The 17,247-nt window shown below is 32.9% G+C and overlaps 1 protein-coding gene across 7 annotated transcripts in view; it reads left to right on the forward strand.

The window, feature by feature from the left end:
- LOC129805754 (calmodulin-A-like) overlaps positions 1-17,247 on the forward strand; it is a 135,615-nt gene that overhangs the window by 49,923 nt on the left and 68,445 nt on the right. The window contains exon 1 of one of the 7 annotated variants that reach the window (XM_055853879.1): positions 10,097-10,331. The exons of 1 other annotated variant lie outside the window; for it this stretch is intronic. The gene's annotated coding sequence lies outside the window, so the exon portion shown is untranslated. Of the gene's footprint in view, positions 1-10,096; positions 10,332-17,247 lie in introns of those variants that run through there. 5 more of the 7 variants (XM_055853882.1, XM_055853883.1, XR_008752118.1 and 2 more) reach the window with 5 other exon arrangements.

A 17,247-nucleotide genomic window follows, 5' to 3' on the forward strand; every position in this document is an offset into this window, starting at 1 on the left:
ATTGACCACCGAATTTGACAATTCCTCACTGTTTTGGGTTACTCTGTGCACGCCGCTCTGGAATATTTGGCCCATCCAAAGATTCCACTGAATAAGTTGACAATAAAATTGGGATATTAAAGAATTTTCACGAAAATCTTCAAGAAAAACACGCACTTCCACAGCACAATTCTGTCAGATTAAACATAAAGCCTACATCTGCTTATGGTAGATGCAATTCTCTCATTCCCATACGGTGGGTTTTGAGCATTTTTATTTATTTATGTATTTTCATTTATTAATATCTGTAAATTTTTGTTCTTATATCATAAAGAAAACAATCTTTTCAGTAGATTCGGAGTTATGAGTACTTAAAGCTGGTGAAATAATCAAGATTTTCGATAATACTTAACCCATTCAGTCAATGTACCAGAAATACTTGAGATAGAATGTTCATATTTTGGGATTAGTTTCCTACAGATTAATAGATGAATTTTTTGAAAAGAAAAATTTTTTATCTATTATGGGGGCGCAGGGAGCCCCTGTCAAACACACGTCTTAACGGTCGCTGAATTTAAATTCTGTGCTTTAATTGATTACAAACTCTAATGATTTATATAGAGTAACTATCCAAGAAAACAAATTGGAAACTAGAATTCAAATCAGGAAAGAGGATGAAGGCCAATTTTAACAAATTCGACGAGATGTCGAATTTTTCGTTCGCCATTTTGAGCAAAAATTTTGCATGATCTTCCGCGAAGCAAGAAAACAATAACAAAATGTATTTTTATCTCTGTCGGACCATTTTTCCCAAGTAATTGAAGAACTAAGGTCACTAAAAATCCATTCCCGACAGCAATTCGGATAAAAGTTGCCCAGGAATAAATTATCTAAAATCACTCAATTTGCGTATGATGTATAATACCATGGTAAGGAATGGGTTAAATACAAATTAATTTCTTATTTTAAATTCTGAATAAAAAAGAAATAAAAATGAAAATTTATGATGTCATTTCAAATTAGTTTAAATATGTTTTTCCAGTATTTTCATTAAAAATTAAAGGAGTTTTAGATGTGAACATTATTTCATTAGAGTGGGTAAAGTGTGTGTTAATTATGCTAATCCCATACAAAAATCTTTGCTTAAGACCGTGTTTAAGTTACTTTTTTGTTATGTTGTGTTCACAAAGAAAGCAATAACTCTAATTTAAGACAGAATGTCACAAGCTTTGAAGTTGTATTACATGATACGTGACATGGCTTAGAATTAAAATGTCTTAATTTGGTGGTATTCTGCAATCTATAAATGTTGTGAAGTGACACTCCAGCTGAGAAATTAACTTCAACATCAAAGTAATAAATTTTCATTCTCCCTGTGAGCTTAATCCTCTGAAATATTGGGCAAACTTTAAACTCACTTATTCCCATCTCGCATTCATCACCTGCTCTGGCGATATGAAAAATAATTTATGTTAAATATGGCTCTAATAAAATTTAGTGGATACTTTCAGGAAAAACATTCATCAGAAGAAGCTTTAAGTTTCTATTATCATCAATCGTAATGTTTTATGAAATACCTCACATATTGTAAATCAATCAAATCGATATTTATTGCCTATTATATTTTTTATTGTTTTTCTTTTATAATGCACGGATTTATGATACGACGGGGAAGTTTTTGTGGAACTAATAAACTGTTGGAACTTTTTGAAATCTCACAGTGTTGAGCCGAGACACATTCATCAAATAGTACATGCTGTTAGTTTGAATATCTATCCAACTACGGGAGAGCTTTTACTACCTCTCCCAATTCAAATTGGAGCTTTTTCTGTAGACTAGAAGATTAACCGTCAATTTCTTCGTATGTTCTGCAAATGATTTTTACTCAAAAAATAATTGTTAAAATAAAAAGAGATTGAGAAAATAAATTAAATAGTTTTTTTTCAATCCTTACCAATTTATCTTCTTTAAATTAAAAATATGATAACCAAAGAATAGTTGTCTGTTTCATAAGCAATACATTTTCAGTAATACTCAACAATGTGATGCCTGAAGATTTGCCAAAAAGATCAAAATAACGCGATTAAATATGATTTTTTTTCATTACTTTTATAAATATTTTGGCTCTGTTACAATGCCAAAAGTTTCTTATAGCCCAACACAAGGCTTCATCTTATTGAAAAAGTCAAATAAATTTTCGGATTATATGTATATTTGTTCTTTCCCAAGTTTCACATGGGGAGCATTTCCAATGAAATCACTGGGATTCCCCAAACCTTTATTTACCATTTGAATTCCAGCGAAAAAGCTTCATTCGGAGGAAATGAGGCAAGGAAATGTCCATGTAATGCGAAAGTATCCTAAGATATTTCCCGTATCTGTGTTAGTTACTGAGAAAAGCTCCTATCCGTTCATGGAACAGGACTATAATGTATACGACTGAGCCAGATGATATAAGATACAATCAGCTGAATTGTAATATTTCTCGAGGTGTGTTGAGGTAGAAAAAGACTGATCCACATATATACTTTGAAGGTGTAGTGGTTTTTAGGTAGGGTTTTGAGGAGAAATCCGAGTATTTACCCGCGTGAAATAGCATGATGCGCGCGCAATTGTACCCATTCTTGGAGTCCTCAATGGAACAGACAAAATATAATATACCCCGTCCGTTGTCAAGAATGTTTCTTGTTGGCAACATACCAAGCCACTCACACCCTCAAGCCAATCCTCATGGCCCATTTTCTTCGACGACCAACAACACTCTAAAATCTGACATGGGCTACAGAGAGCTTTTGCATAGGCATGCCCTCACAGGTGCAAAAGCATCAGCAAGAAGATAAACACTATGGCCAACATTTAGTTCATTAAACTATTCATCAAAACCATTCAAAACTTGGCATATAATATGACTATAAAATGCTTTATCGAGACCATCAAAAATGTTGTAAATATGCTGAAGATATAACTGACCTACCCTTGAAAGCTCTTAAGTGTGAGATTACAAAAAGTTCAAAAGAACTATTTTGCAAACAATGAGTACAGGTTCACACCTAATGTATTTAATTGGGTATTTACATGAAAAGATAAGATTTCAACATTTAAGAAAGCTTTCAAAAGCTTTTAAAAGCTCTCTTTAAACTCATTTAAAATTATTACTGATTTTAATTTTGTTCTGAGAGTTTAATTTGGCAAAAATTTATGAAAACCCTAATAGCTGATAGCTATTAAGATAGCAGATAGTTGCATGGTTTAATTTTAACGAAAAATATACAACTTTTAAAAGTAAAACAAATAGGGACAAAGTAGCACTTATTGGACAGGAAAACCGTATTATTATCTTTATTAAAATTTATTTAATGTACTTCGAGTCTTGCCCGGTGTAAATGATTAAGACGATAGTTCTCTACCATTCACAATTATTCTTCCCGATTGGGGGCACTGTTTTCTTGTGAAAATGGCCCATTAGGGGGACGTGGGGCGACTTTGAAAAGGGGTACCTTTGAACTAGGGCTTTTTCATCCTCTTTTTAAATGGAACTGGATCATAATAAAATTTAGCCTGATAAACTAATTGTGAAGCAAAATTGCACTGTGATAAGATTGAAATCGTTTTGAATCTGATGGTAAGCTTAGATCAGCTTATTGTAGGTGAGATTCTTAACGTGAACAAACTCGGATTGTATGGAACATCGATTTGGAACTAAAGATGAGACATATCCCAATGGGCAAATAATTACTCCGACTCAAAAATGACTAGGTTTTGTTGTACAAGAAATGGTCAAAAAATTACTCCTAATTGGAATCTCAAAAATTAGTCGTATTCGCGTCAAATACATTACTCAAAATTGAGTTAGTAATACATTAGTTATTTTACGGGCCTAAAATTTACTCTAACATGAAGTAATAAAAGCGACTCCAAGGGACGGTCCTTTTCCGTACGAAAAAATGACGCGCCAAAATCAGTGCACTTGCCATCCTTCTCTACCGCATATGTACGAAATCGACGTACCTACTCTCAATGAAAAAGTCAAATTCACTCCACAATTTTGTACTATACTATCACCTTAGATACCGTTTTCTCATTAATTCTTCACATATTTTATTGTTTTTTGCTACTTTTTATGGAATTTTGGTCAATTTTTTCCAATTTCACTACTCACATTTGCGAATCTTTTTCTCATTCGACTATTGCTGAATGAGCCGCCCGACATGTCGAAAATATTCCAGCTGGATGGCAACAACACACAAAAATCTTTTAAAATTTTCACTAAATAGGACTTTTAGACACAAGATTCTTATCACACAATACTCCTGAGACAGGAGCAAACACCTGAATAACGAAATTTAATTTTCCATAAAAATTGTCCGGGTATTTATCAATCAAAACACTTCCTAATTTTTGCTTAATTTTTGTCGGCACTGTCTTTTTTTAAATCACAACACATTTCTCTACTGGAGGAGCTTTTCCTCCTGATGTTACACTATAATATTATTGAGAAAACACGCGAAATTGCCAACTACTTTGCGAATTCACAGCACTGAATAATTCTATTTGCCATTTGACAAGTGAAATTTCCCCTCAGACATACCCAGCGAGGGGAAGATTATTTATAGGGACACTGGAAGTCATTGGAAGAGCCCATTTTGGCGCGTCATATTTTAGTCGTGGGCGAGTAATCTCAGAGTTATTACGACGCCAAGTGACTTTCGTAATAACCGTCATATTATTCCCCACTTTCCGTCATTCGACGCTCTGACGACCGTCACAGGACCTATTTTTGGATCCAAAATACATACATCCAACAGTAATCTTCCTCAAAATTGCCGTTTGGGATTATACAGCAATTTTGAATCAAATTTATCTAGGATCTAATTTTTTATTTATCTAGGATATAAATGAATTGACAAAAAGATGATAGTGGAATATAGACCAGAATATTCTCTGTAATTTTCCCCCAAAACTTGATCTTATCGGTTGTTCGGTAGCCGAGATAATCGAATTTTTGTTTTGAAACACGTTTTTTGGCCACCGCGGGCAGTTTGCCCATGTGACAAACCACGACAATAATCAAAGAATGATTGATTTTTGTAACAATTTACTTTTGAACCTTTATTTTAATACAGATAATCCTAACCGACTTATGTAGGTGAGATTCTTAACATGAGCTAACTCGGAATGCATGCAAATTCGATTTAGAGCTGAATTTGGGGGACGCAACTCAGTTATCTTGAATCAAATTCGTGAAATTATACAAATTTTGTATTTAAACCAAAATATCAAGGATTTGGATGGACTGACAGGAAAGTGATATATGGGTGAAATGTAAACTAGAATGTACTGTGAAATGTAGACCATAATTTTTCCGTAGAACTAGATCTCATCGATTAATTAGAAACCGAGATAAGCGAGGTTGTTTGTTTCTCAACTCGTTTTTTCGCCCAGATCGCCTCAAGTGTTTATTTGATGAACTTCAACTATATCAAAGAATTGTTGTATTTTGTGAGACTTTCCATTTAAAACCCTATTTTAAGTGTCTTGTTCGTGTAGTAGCAGTCAAATTGGCATCTGAGTGATTTCAAAGCGTTATTATGGGAAAAATCATTTTTTTCACACCTAAACGACAAAATCGGACAGATCGTATTGTATGATCGAAAAATGATGTATGGACGAAATATAGATATAAATGTCCTCTACAATTATATCGAAGTAATCATCAAGATCGGTTAAGCAAGTGTCGAAGTAATTTAGGTTATGTATTGAAATTGGTTTTTCGACTGTGGCGTCCCTGGTGTTGTTTCCACGAAGTTCAAATCGCTCCTTGGCAATTACAAGGGGCCAACTCAATCTGAGCCATATTTCAGGAGACATCATGAAAGATTCAACTTTGTATAAATAATTATCTCAATTAAGTATGCTAATAAAAACAATTTAATTCTTTCCTATTTTTATGAGCATTATTATAAACATCGAAACATACATATTTTTACCCTTCAAAATATGTTTTTTTGTGGGTTAGCTCTTTGTCATTCTAAATGATGCGCAAATTTTCATGAAATTAGAATGACACGGGGTCAACTTGCTTGAGTTAGTCCCTTGTTTCACAAAAATTTGAACAATAAATCTATTTTTTACCCCTTGACTTCAAACAAAATCGCGCAAGCAATCATAAAGATTAAAATTTTGAAAAACTTTTCTAATAACGAAATTTATTGACTCATATCAACTGAAATTTTATTAAATTCTCTGTCTGAGTGCATTAAAACCTCAAAATCGCCAAAATGTGAGTTGGCCCCTTGTAATTTCCAAGGAGCGAAATGTTCTTGAAAGTTGTAGAATTTTGTAAGATCTGTCATTTGAGCACTTATTTATCAAAATCGGTCAAATACAACCAGAGATGTGATTTTTTGAATTTTATGAACTTTGACCTCTCATATCTCCGGTTCTATTTTAACCACATCGCACTAACGCCACTTTTTGGAAACGTCCTAGACTGGACTACAACACTCTAAAATTTGACTAACTTGCACAAAGGAATTTTTGAGAAAAATTAGTTAAGAAATTTTAGTTTGAACCAAGGTTTGAACCTGTGGTGGTGACTTTTTGAACTTTCATCTGAAAGTGCTCATCGAGACGAAACCAAAAAGCCAAAATTTAGGTCAAAATGTTAATTAAAATCGGAGATAGAGGTCGGTTAATTTTCGAACTTTGACCCCTTAGCTCGGGTCAGGGGTTATCGATGGACCTTAGTATTGTTTTTGTTAGATGGGTATAATCTGCAGCTACAACATACTGAAATTTCAGCCAGATGCACAAAGGAATTTTTGAGTTATTTAACTTAGAAAATTGAAAAGTTTTGTTTTTAATAATACCGCCCCTAGCGGCAGTTTTATGAGCTTCGATGTTCGAGCTTTCGATGTTAGAATTGACGGCGAAATCAAATGAATAAATTTTTTAAACGGTTTATTTCTCGAAAATACCTGAAAGCAATAAAGGGATTATTAGTCTCTCTATTCAGTTTGACAAGTAAATTTGCGTTATAAGGTTTATATTATTAACATTCAGATAATAAATATTGACTATATAAGACTTTTTCGTTATTTTGAAAGAGGATGTAAATGATACTATGTGACTACAGTAGACTCTCTCTCACTTGGGCATGTGGGGTAAAATGTCATCCGAATTATTCAGTTATTTAGGTGTTAAAGTCATAGTAAATTCCACGAAAAGCGCTCAATTATAAAAAAATAACAATAAAATAAGAGGAACTACAGCGAATTTGAGCAAATTTTCTATAAAATCAAACGTGAAAATTTTCAACAAAATTTTTCGCAGAATTGAGAAAGAGTTAAGTTTAGTGAGAATCTACTGTATGCCTTTGGGAGCTATAAATATAATAGGACAAGCACAATAATTTATTTTGTAGAAAATATTTTTTTATACTCTTTGATGTAATGAACATCCGAGAGAGGGGATACGGCTTATTCAAATCTATTTGACGTTTTACTCTACTTTTTTTTTTCTCTTTTGCTTTTGTTATGTTACAATTTTTTGGATAATGCAAATGACTCATTGAAGTAGTTTTCCACAGTTTTTACTTTGGAGGTTGGTTTCCAATGCTAAGATGGCAGTGACCACTGTTTCACAAATTTTCTGTAATAGCCGTATCACTCAAATTTCCTTCCAAGAGCTATCGCAAAAAGCTGTATAGTGCATGAATTGAAATTGAAGTCATAAAATTCAATTTACAATTTAGGGGAAGTTGGGGCTATGTAAATTGAAAAGGCTATTTTTCAAATATTTGTAAAGAAAATATTGTAGAAGAAAGTGAACGAAGGATCTTTTTTTGGTTTTTTTGATCGAAACTTATTTTACAATACGAAATGTAAACGTACGTTGTGTAAAATACGTCAAAAATGTTTTTTTTTAATATAAAATTCTCCAAAAATACTCAAATTTCATTGTTTCCAAAAATCATTTATTCATGGTCATTAGCTAACAGGAAATATTTGGTTTTTGAATTTCGGAAGAACATACTCCGAGAAATTTGTCCACCGAAAAGTAAGATTTTTCAAAAAGGTCTTCGAAAATTAAGTCTCAGGGATTGAACTAAATAAATTATTTGTTTATGTTGAAAAAAATTAGAGAAAAATATGCTTTTTTTAATTTCTCTAACTCACGTAACCCCTTAAGACACATTTTTGACTATATAAATTTTTTTTGTCCTATAAATAGTCAGAAAAAATATGTTTTTAAGTCGCCTATATGTCACTGGTCCTTAAAGGGTTAATGCTAGATTTAAAGAAACACTGGTAAAAATAAAAGGGTCAAATTGACCCTTTTCCAAAGGATGGATCATATTTGACTCTTTGAAAGGGTCACCAGGTACCATTCGAAAGGGTCACGGTTTTGACATCTATTTAATTCCGGTATAAATGAATAAAAAAACAATGAAAAAGTGATATTTGGTGTTCGCTCAGATGAGAGAAATATGATATCAGTAATAAGTTTACAATAAAACATGATTATTCGCGATAAATGTGCATACTAAATTTCAAGAGGTACAAAAGTGAACCTTTCAAAGGGTCAAATACGATCCATCCTTTTGAAAAGGGTCAATTTGACCCTTTTATTTTTACCAGTGAAATCTTAAGAACAGCACGATGGAATAGTCTTCTCCGGAGGGCAAAGCCATCCGCGTCAACGGTATTGAAGGTATTCAATTAATTCCTCAGGACCTAAAATTGATGACCTCAAACTAGGCCTGTTCGTGATTACTACGAGGCATTGTTCCTCTAAGGCCTCTAACGGCGTTATCACACTTGCACATTAAAATTTTAATGTGATTCACATTAATTGTCGCTTGTGAGCGTTCAAATATGTTATTTCTGTCTTTGAGTCACTTAATATTTGAGGTTTTTCTATTTATTGATAAAGAAGTGGACTTGGCCTGCAAAAATAAGTTTAAATTTACCTAAAGCATAAATATTTTTCACATTAAAAAATTAAAGAGAAAATTGCATTAATTTTTCGCAGTAATGCTATAAATCAATTTATATCAAATTTTGCGGATCAAGTCTACCTTTTTATCAAAAAATAGATCAAATTTTGAATATAAAATGATTAAAACACACAAATTACACATTTGGACTCTCACCAGCGACAATTAATGTGAATCATATTAAAATTTTAATGTGCAAGTGTGATAACACAGTAAGGGATACTATGCAATATTAATATTATTATATTTCTTAGTTAGGGGGAGGTGGGGATACTATGGGCTACATTGTTATATGTTTTTTTCGCACATTTCTAAATGAAACTAGCCCTTACAATTATTTTATTTAGATTCACAATTGTTTTGTCTATCTAAATTATATCGTGTTTCCCTTAGAAATATGCGAAAAAATCGTAAAACAATCTAACCCCACAGCTCAAAGTAGCCCCACCTCCCCCTGATTATATTTATAACAAAATAATGAATATAACTTTATTTTAAGTAAACATGATATATATAAGAAAGTATTTATTAAAGCAAATATTTTGATAAGTAATTGATTTTTCTTTTCCTTTTACAGTGCAAAACGATTATACATTAATTTTTTCATGACGGATAGGGCTCTTTATTTTCCTTTATACCAGTTGTTTGTTTGCTGAACTTCCCTGAATATATTGCACTGTCATTCTCATGGATTTATTCTACAGCTATTTACTAATAAAGTGAAATAATAAATCATTCTGTGTGTTAATAGGAGAAAAAGATGTTTTCTACCAAATTAAAGGTTTCGCAATTAAAGTTTTTTTTTAGAGGAAATATTTAAAGTGCATCCTTTTGCCGTGCATTTATGACTGAAAATTTGGCTAAATGAATTAGGATAGACCAATAAGTTGGCGATAGTGTACACAATACACTGAAAATTTCAACCTCTTGATATTGTATGACAAAAGGGGCTGTGAAATCGTGTGAAGAATCCTAGAGTTGGCGCGTATGCTCTATGTATATGTAACAAGTGGAGAATTGTGGCATCCACTTTTTCGGCAGAAAGGGGAGGTCTGCTGTGGCGGGAGGAAAAGGATCAGAACTATGTATATGAACGCGCAACGAAACTTTTAGACACTTAGTCCACCGGCGGACGTAAACCCGAATCAACGTCTGGTTGTGAGACTGCTAAATTGTCGGAACATTTCCTCAAGTGTATCCTGATATCAAAACAATTGGCAAAAGAAGTGTTGTAATTAATTGTTTACGTCACTGCGAAAATTGGTGAACAGTTTTGCAAGAACAATAAGCATTTTCTTTTCTGGAATTGGTGATAAATGGCTAAATATTCAAGGCATCCACTGACTTACCTCTCGTCAGTATTCACTGTAGATTGCAAATTTATATGAGAAAAAAAGGATTGTAGATTCTGTGTATATAGTCAAGTTTGTGGTTTCAAGATTCTCTCAAGAGGAAAGTTATGTGTTTAGAACACTTCTTTCAAAACACCTTTGGAATTTTTGTCATAGTTTGCCACAAGAATTTTAAACATTTTCTGAGAACTTTTGGGGTGTGAAAAAAATCTTACGTAATCATATAAAATGAGCTTTGATTTCTTTAGCATGGTTGCAATCTTATGCCATTTTTAGGACAAATCCCCATCATTCTGGTGTGATTTTAAAGAGCTGTTTGTTCATAAGTTATTCAGCTCAAGATGTTCAAGTGTCTCTCCACTGCGGAGACTGATATTTTGCCACCCACTTAATCACTTATATTCAATTATGTTGAGGAGTCAGCTTGTTTGAAAACTCTTTCCACACGTTTTTCTAATAATATGGCACATCTTTTGGAATTATTCTCACGTTTCAGTGCCTCACAAAATATCTGTACTTCACAGTGTTTTACAAACCCAAATCCTCGTGTATGAATTTTATAAAGGGAAACTGCTTGGTCAAGTGAAATACACATCGCTGAATGCTCAAAGAAAAGTGTTGTATTAGTTATTTAAATTTTATCTAGTGATTTAACTTATGCACAGAAGTTTGCTGATCACAAGAAAGAGATTTTTGCACTTTTTTTTCATTTACTTGCTTTTTTAACAGGAGCTCAGCTATACCTAAGGGCGAAAAGCCTTTTTCTCTTCCTCGAATAATAGTGAAATTTTTTGATCTGTGCTTAAAGTTAATTTTGTGAAATTTCTCAAAAATGCAGTAGGGTAAATGACCTAATTCAGAACCATTTCCAGACGCTTTAACTTTGACAGAAGTTTCAACGCATTAAGTTCATATTTTTCTGAAGAGAATTACATAAAATGGCTCCTTGACTCTTCTAGAATGTTACGATTTAGTGAACATCCTTTAGATATAATTTGAAAACTTCTTAAATACAAGAAAAATACGCGAGCGTAAAATGCTTCTATTGGAAACATATTAATCCAAATGGAGACGAGGGAAATTTTCTAATTGGAGACAAACAGTGTAAGTGAAACCGCGATGAAAGGCTTCCAAAATCTTGTTGACTTGCTCTTGAGTGCAGGATTTGTTCTTATTCTTGGTCTTTTCTCCTATCTAAAACTACTAAAACAATAAGAAAATCTCTCCAAAAAATCATATTTCCGAGGTTTCCTATTGAAGCATTTGCAGACACTTCAGAAGAACCCTTTTTGTTCACGAAATAGATAATTATTTCATTTGAAAACTTCACGTACCGTTAACAATAAAGATTAGCACTTAATTTAACTAAAATTAGCCAGAAATATCACATAAATGTTAAACAAAACGAATAAACAACAGTCACTTTATTGTGTTTTTCATTGGAAAACATGGTCGATCTATGAAAAATTCGATGGTGGAAAGGTACACTGTTAATTTTTCTGAGAAATTAACAAATTAAAATTTGTGAATATGATTGGATTTTCGCTTTATTTGGAGCAAAATTAACTAAGTAATGAAACTGAGGTATAGAAAATATATAAATATAATAATTTAGTACTGTATTTATCGTGAAAACAATGACGTTTCCATTTGGAGCAGGTTTTGAATTAGCTTAATTTACCCTAATGTAATTTTGTGCAAATTTTTGCCACTTCTAAATCTGTGTTCTGATACATTTTACCACGAGTTAGGAGAAAGCGCGCTACCTTCGGCCGATTCAACCTTCGGAAAACGGATTTTTTCTATGTTCTTACTGGATTTTACCCATATCTATTTTCTGGAAATTTGAGGCATTGAAGTAGCTATTAAAATGTAATATTATAATGGTCCAAATTCATTTGAAACACATTCCGAAGGAAGAGCCCTTTCCCTTAGTCCTTTATTTCTATAAAATAAGTTTCTAAACTGATTAAAATAGATATCTTCTTTTATTCGTTATTCAAAGACCTTTCAATGGAACCCAAATTTTGGCTATGAACGAGCTTAGTCGTATCCGGACTTTAGTCGTAAGTGTGTCTAGGGCATAAGCCTGAGGTCTGAAGCCCATATAAGCCTCAACCTAAAAAGCTCAGGCTGCGGTTCGAAAATATTTGACCCGTAAAATTTGGCGACAAGGAACTAGGTAATGGAAATTTGTGAGAAGAACCTGACTCTAAACTCTTTGTATAAACTAGCTTTTAGGATGATCTTTTACCGCCAAATCTTACAGGATTAAGGGCATAATCACATTGATAGTAAAATGCTCACCGATTTCGTTAGTTTACGCATTTTCATTGCAATTCTTACGCAAATTCTCAATTACTGTATTACCTTATCTCATACTCGGTGGCACTAGGTGAAAATAATATAAGAAAATTGAAGAAATAAAACGAAAATTCGATAAACGGTAAGCAAAAAAAACCTGAAAGAGAAATTAATCGTACAGTTTTTGTTGCTCACCGTTTATCGAATTTTCCTTTTATTTGTTCAATTTTCTTATATTATTTTCACCTAGTGCCACCGAGTATGAGATAAGGTAATACGGTAACGGAAAATTTACGTAAGAATTGCAATGAAAATGCGTAAATTAACGAAATGCGGTGCGGCTACGGCGAGCATTTTATTGTCTATGTAATTCTGCCCTAATGGCCCTAATAGTCTCGCGCCTGAATCTGTAAGGACAGAAGCTCTTAAGACATTCGCGTGGATAAGCGTCTTGAGGCATATCCAGAACCCCCAGCGTTCCTCCTAGCGATCTATCCCTTATAGATATTCAACATGAAGTAACTCTTTTTGTTAAACCTCTCTACTATACCCCTTCCAAAGGGGTAGCTCGCAGGGTAACATTAGAAATACTTTTAGGAAAAACCTGCGCCGCTCAGTGAAACATCTGTGAAGTCAGTTTAACTACCATAGGGTTTAATGTTTGGGAAGAAGCAGTGCTAAGACTTGAATTACTCTTCATGCGATATTCGGGACCTGAGGTTCAACATGGTGTATTCGAATACTTAATTACTAATTAACCAAAAAGACAATATTTTACTTCTTGTATACAAAATGATTGGGAAATGAAAGTATTTTAACCACACCATCCACACTATCAGTCACCACTTAGCTTGTTTGTGGGGTAACGTTTGGATGCCTGGACAACGTGAAATCCCAGACAAACCAATTTACAATTAAGATAACTCTGTTAAAACTTGTCAACGAAATTTATTAAATAATTTTAGATATACACTTGAATTCCAAATTAATTTGTACGTTGGTTCGGAATTCTGCTTTGTCCGAAATTCCAAATAGGCGAATGTTATCTAGGGGAATTTCTTATCTCGTCTCATGAGGTCAATAATTATCTCTCTTACGGCTAAAAAATAACGAACTAGCTCCTTGCAAACAAAGTGAATATTCGCATCGTTTTTAGGTTCACTGCGTGAAAAGTGTAGCTACATTCCCCTACTACCCTACTTCTGATAAAATCCGAACGGACGAATATTCCGATGACTTTTTTTTTTAAAGATGTCAGATTCGTATAATTATGTCAAAGGTATGATATATTCTTGGGAATGGGAGCAGTATTTTCCAAAAATTGAAAAATCAAGGACTTGCATATTGCTCTCCTCTGTAGAGTTCGAGCAACAAAATATGAAAAATGTGTCTCATACTGTGACAGAACTTGTCTTGGAAGTTTGAGTGATTCTCACCTCTGCCACCCTGAAGAAATCCTCAAGACATTTCCTGGGTATTTTTCCCATGCTGGGGATACAAAATAGACGCACCTGGGGTGTAATAAATGATATCCACGGTACATTGCGCCAATGGATTGAGCCTCACGGCACAAGAAGCAAAGAAAAAAAAACAGGAGGAGGAATCGGATTTTATATCATTAGTGGTTAGAATTGTATGGCATAAGAAATTATTTGCATCACGCAATAAAGATTTTATGAGAGTTTGATTTTATCTATTGATAGGACGTATACCTCCCACTCCGCCCCACATAATGATGATTGAAAGCTTTATATTTTCACTCCTTCTATACCTCTATAGCCCTATAATTATTTTAATTTTCCACAAAGCACTAATGTCGCACTTTCTATATTGTGTTTTAATTTGCGGAAATTTTTATTACACTCTCCCCCAAGTCAAATTGAATTTCCCTGTTTTAGTAGAAATAAGTGCACTATTGTGCAAAGTACTGAATTAATGCACAATTCATTTTGCACAGAAATTGTGTTAAGGAAAACTAACAAAATACAAGTTAGGTACTCTGTAATAAAACTCCTATAACATATTCTGGGGATGCAGAAAAAAGGAAATGTGCTGGAAAGAAATGGTGTAACTTCCTGTTTGGTCAGAGTTGAACATATGGCGTTAGTTCATAGCTTGTCTATAAATCACTTTTTTGAGCAAAATTTATAGCAATATATATAAATGTTTTTTTTAATTTCCTCACGAATATTTACTTAAAATTTTTTAGTATGTCTAGAAAAAAAATCTACTGATCTACTGAGGCGTTATACACCTAGATTAGCTTAGTGTAGGGCAGATTCTTAATGTAGGCCAACTAGTTATGTCTATAAATTTTTATGGGGGTATAGTACACGTAATAAATTTCTAGAAATTTATTACGTGTACAATACGTGTACGATACAAATTTTCGTATTTAAACCAAAATATCTGAGACTTAAATGGATTGACAAGATAATTGATAAAGGGAAGAGTGAGGTAATTTTAGACATGGATGGCTTTTGAAAATATAAAATTTTGGTATTATCAATTGAATGCAATATGAAAAATGCCTTGTGCATTTCCAAATACAGCCAATACCCAAGAGAAAGTAACTGGACTTAGCTTGAGTTTTTAAGAAATTCTGGGAAATCTTAAAAAAAGACTTCTTCTGCGTGAAACTGTCCCATTAGTCTCTCTGTTTAAATTGTACAGATGAATGTCTTCTGATTTTCTTTAAAGAACCTTATCTTAATTCGAGGTAGGGGAAACTGGGGCACCATCAAACACGGGGTAGCACCAAACACTGCGATTTTTTAATCAGCTAATCGACTTCTAAGGACAAGACCTATAGGAATTTATAAGCACTATAGGGATGCTTTTGTACTGAAGAAATGGTTGAGATAGTCCAAGTAGTTATGAAATAAAAAAAATAGTGTTTGGTGCTACCCCGTGTTTGGTGGTGCCCCAGTTTCCCCTATAGTAGTTTGGCTGCATTTCACTAGAAGATATTTTAAGGCTTTTCTTCCAACGAGTGTGCACTGAATTATAAAAGCGGTGTAGAAATATTAAGAACTTTTATATTGAATATATATTTATTTCTGTTTATATTGAAAAATGTTCGTTCCAACACAGAATGTTTCTTGAAAGCATGGAGAATGAGAAAAATCACGCTCATTTTCTATCTTATGTAGGGGAAAGTGGCCTCCCTTTGAATGCGGCAATCTTTGAATATTTCAAATTTTCTTTTAGTTTCCAAAGCAAAAACCCTCTTCTCTAAACTATACTCAATACAACTAACTATTTTCTCTTAACTTCGATTGACAAAACGGAAATAATGCTTTGGGAAATAAGAGAAAAAAAAATAAATGTTCAAAAGTTGCCGCATTCAAAGGCAGACGACTTTCCCCTATTGCTATTATCACTCCGGTTAATTGAAATATAAGAAAGATGGTTTGGAGTTTCTTCCTCGACAATAAAACAATAAATCACCTTTAGATTTTCCAGCGTTAAATCATTTATCACCCAAAATAAAAACCCCACAGAATGGTTAGTTAATTAAAGAATCTAGGGGAAAGAAGAATGTTAGAAACACTGAACCATTTTACTTACATTTTTTTTAGTATTAAAATAAAATTAAAAAAGTAAAATACTCTGATTGGTCAATTAGCTGCGGATTAGATTTCTTATATATGAAATAGTTTTTATGAATATACATTAAAAATATTATAAAATATTTATTACTATTTATAAATATAGGTGTCTATTGAAATGTACTATACTTCAATACCAATTATTATTAATATTTACTGATATGAAATTGGTGTTTCAAGAGTTGCAAATTTTCGTACATTTTTATTCTTGAATTTAAAATAAGAATAAGACATTTAAAATAAGAAAAAAATTATTAAAAGAGGGATCATGGGGCAAAAAGTAACAATTCGAGAAGTTCAAGATTCACTATTTCAACACATAAGAGACTGAGACTTCAAATTTTTACCCAGGATATAGACTACATAAATCTTCTTGTACCAATTCTGAAAGGATTTGAACACAGGATACAAAACAAAATAAAAATATTAAAGTCAGCTGAATTTTGAACTCTCTTGATTAAATCGAGAGCGATCAACCACCTTTATCAAATACATTTTCTCGTTAAAATATATAAAAAAATGTCTTTTACCAAGATGTAGATACATAAATTTTCTATCGAAATAATATTAAATTAAATGGACATTTATTTCACTTACAAAAGCAGATGTAACAACATGATGGTGCTATCTATTCCAATGAAGAAATAAAAGGAGAAATATTTTCTTTCTCAAACATTTGTTATCAAGGAGTTTTGTTAATTTTTGGATGTCCTCAGTACTTGTAAAGTCTTCTGGTTGAAGAGGATTAGGCCAGGGTTTGGGAACTCATAGTGCTCAAGGTCAGGAATGACTCTTTACCAGCCACTGTTTGTAAAAGGCGTATAGTTATCATTAACTCCATTCCAAGTAATTTACGTAGGTCTGCAGATGGCATTCGATGCCCTTTTCAGGCTGAGTCTTGAGGAAGCACTTATCTGATTTTTTTTTCTTGTTTAACTTTGAATTTTGGTATTTATACTATTGTAAATCAGGTTTTTCTTTTTTACTGCTCGAACTCAAAGAG

The sequence above is a fragment of the Phlebotomus papatasi genome, chromosome 3 (genome assembly GCF_024763615.1).
Source record: "Phlebotomus papatasi isolate M1 chromosome 3, Ppap_2.1, whole genome shotgun sequence".
NCBI lineage: Eukaryota > Metazoa > Arthropoda > Insecta > Diptera > Psychodidae > Phlebotomus > Phlebotomus papatasi.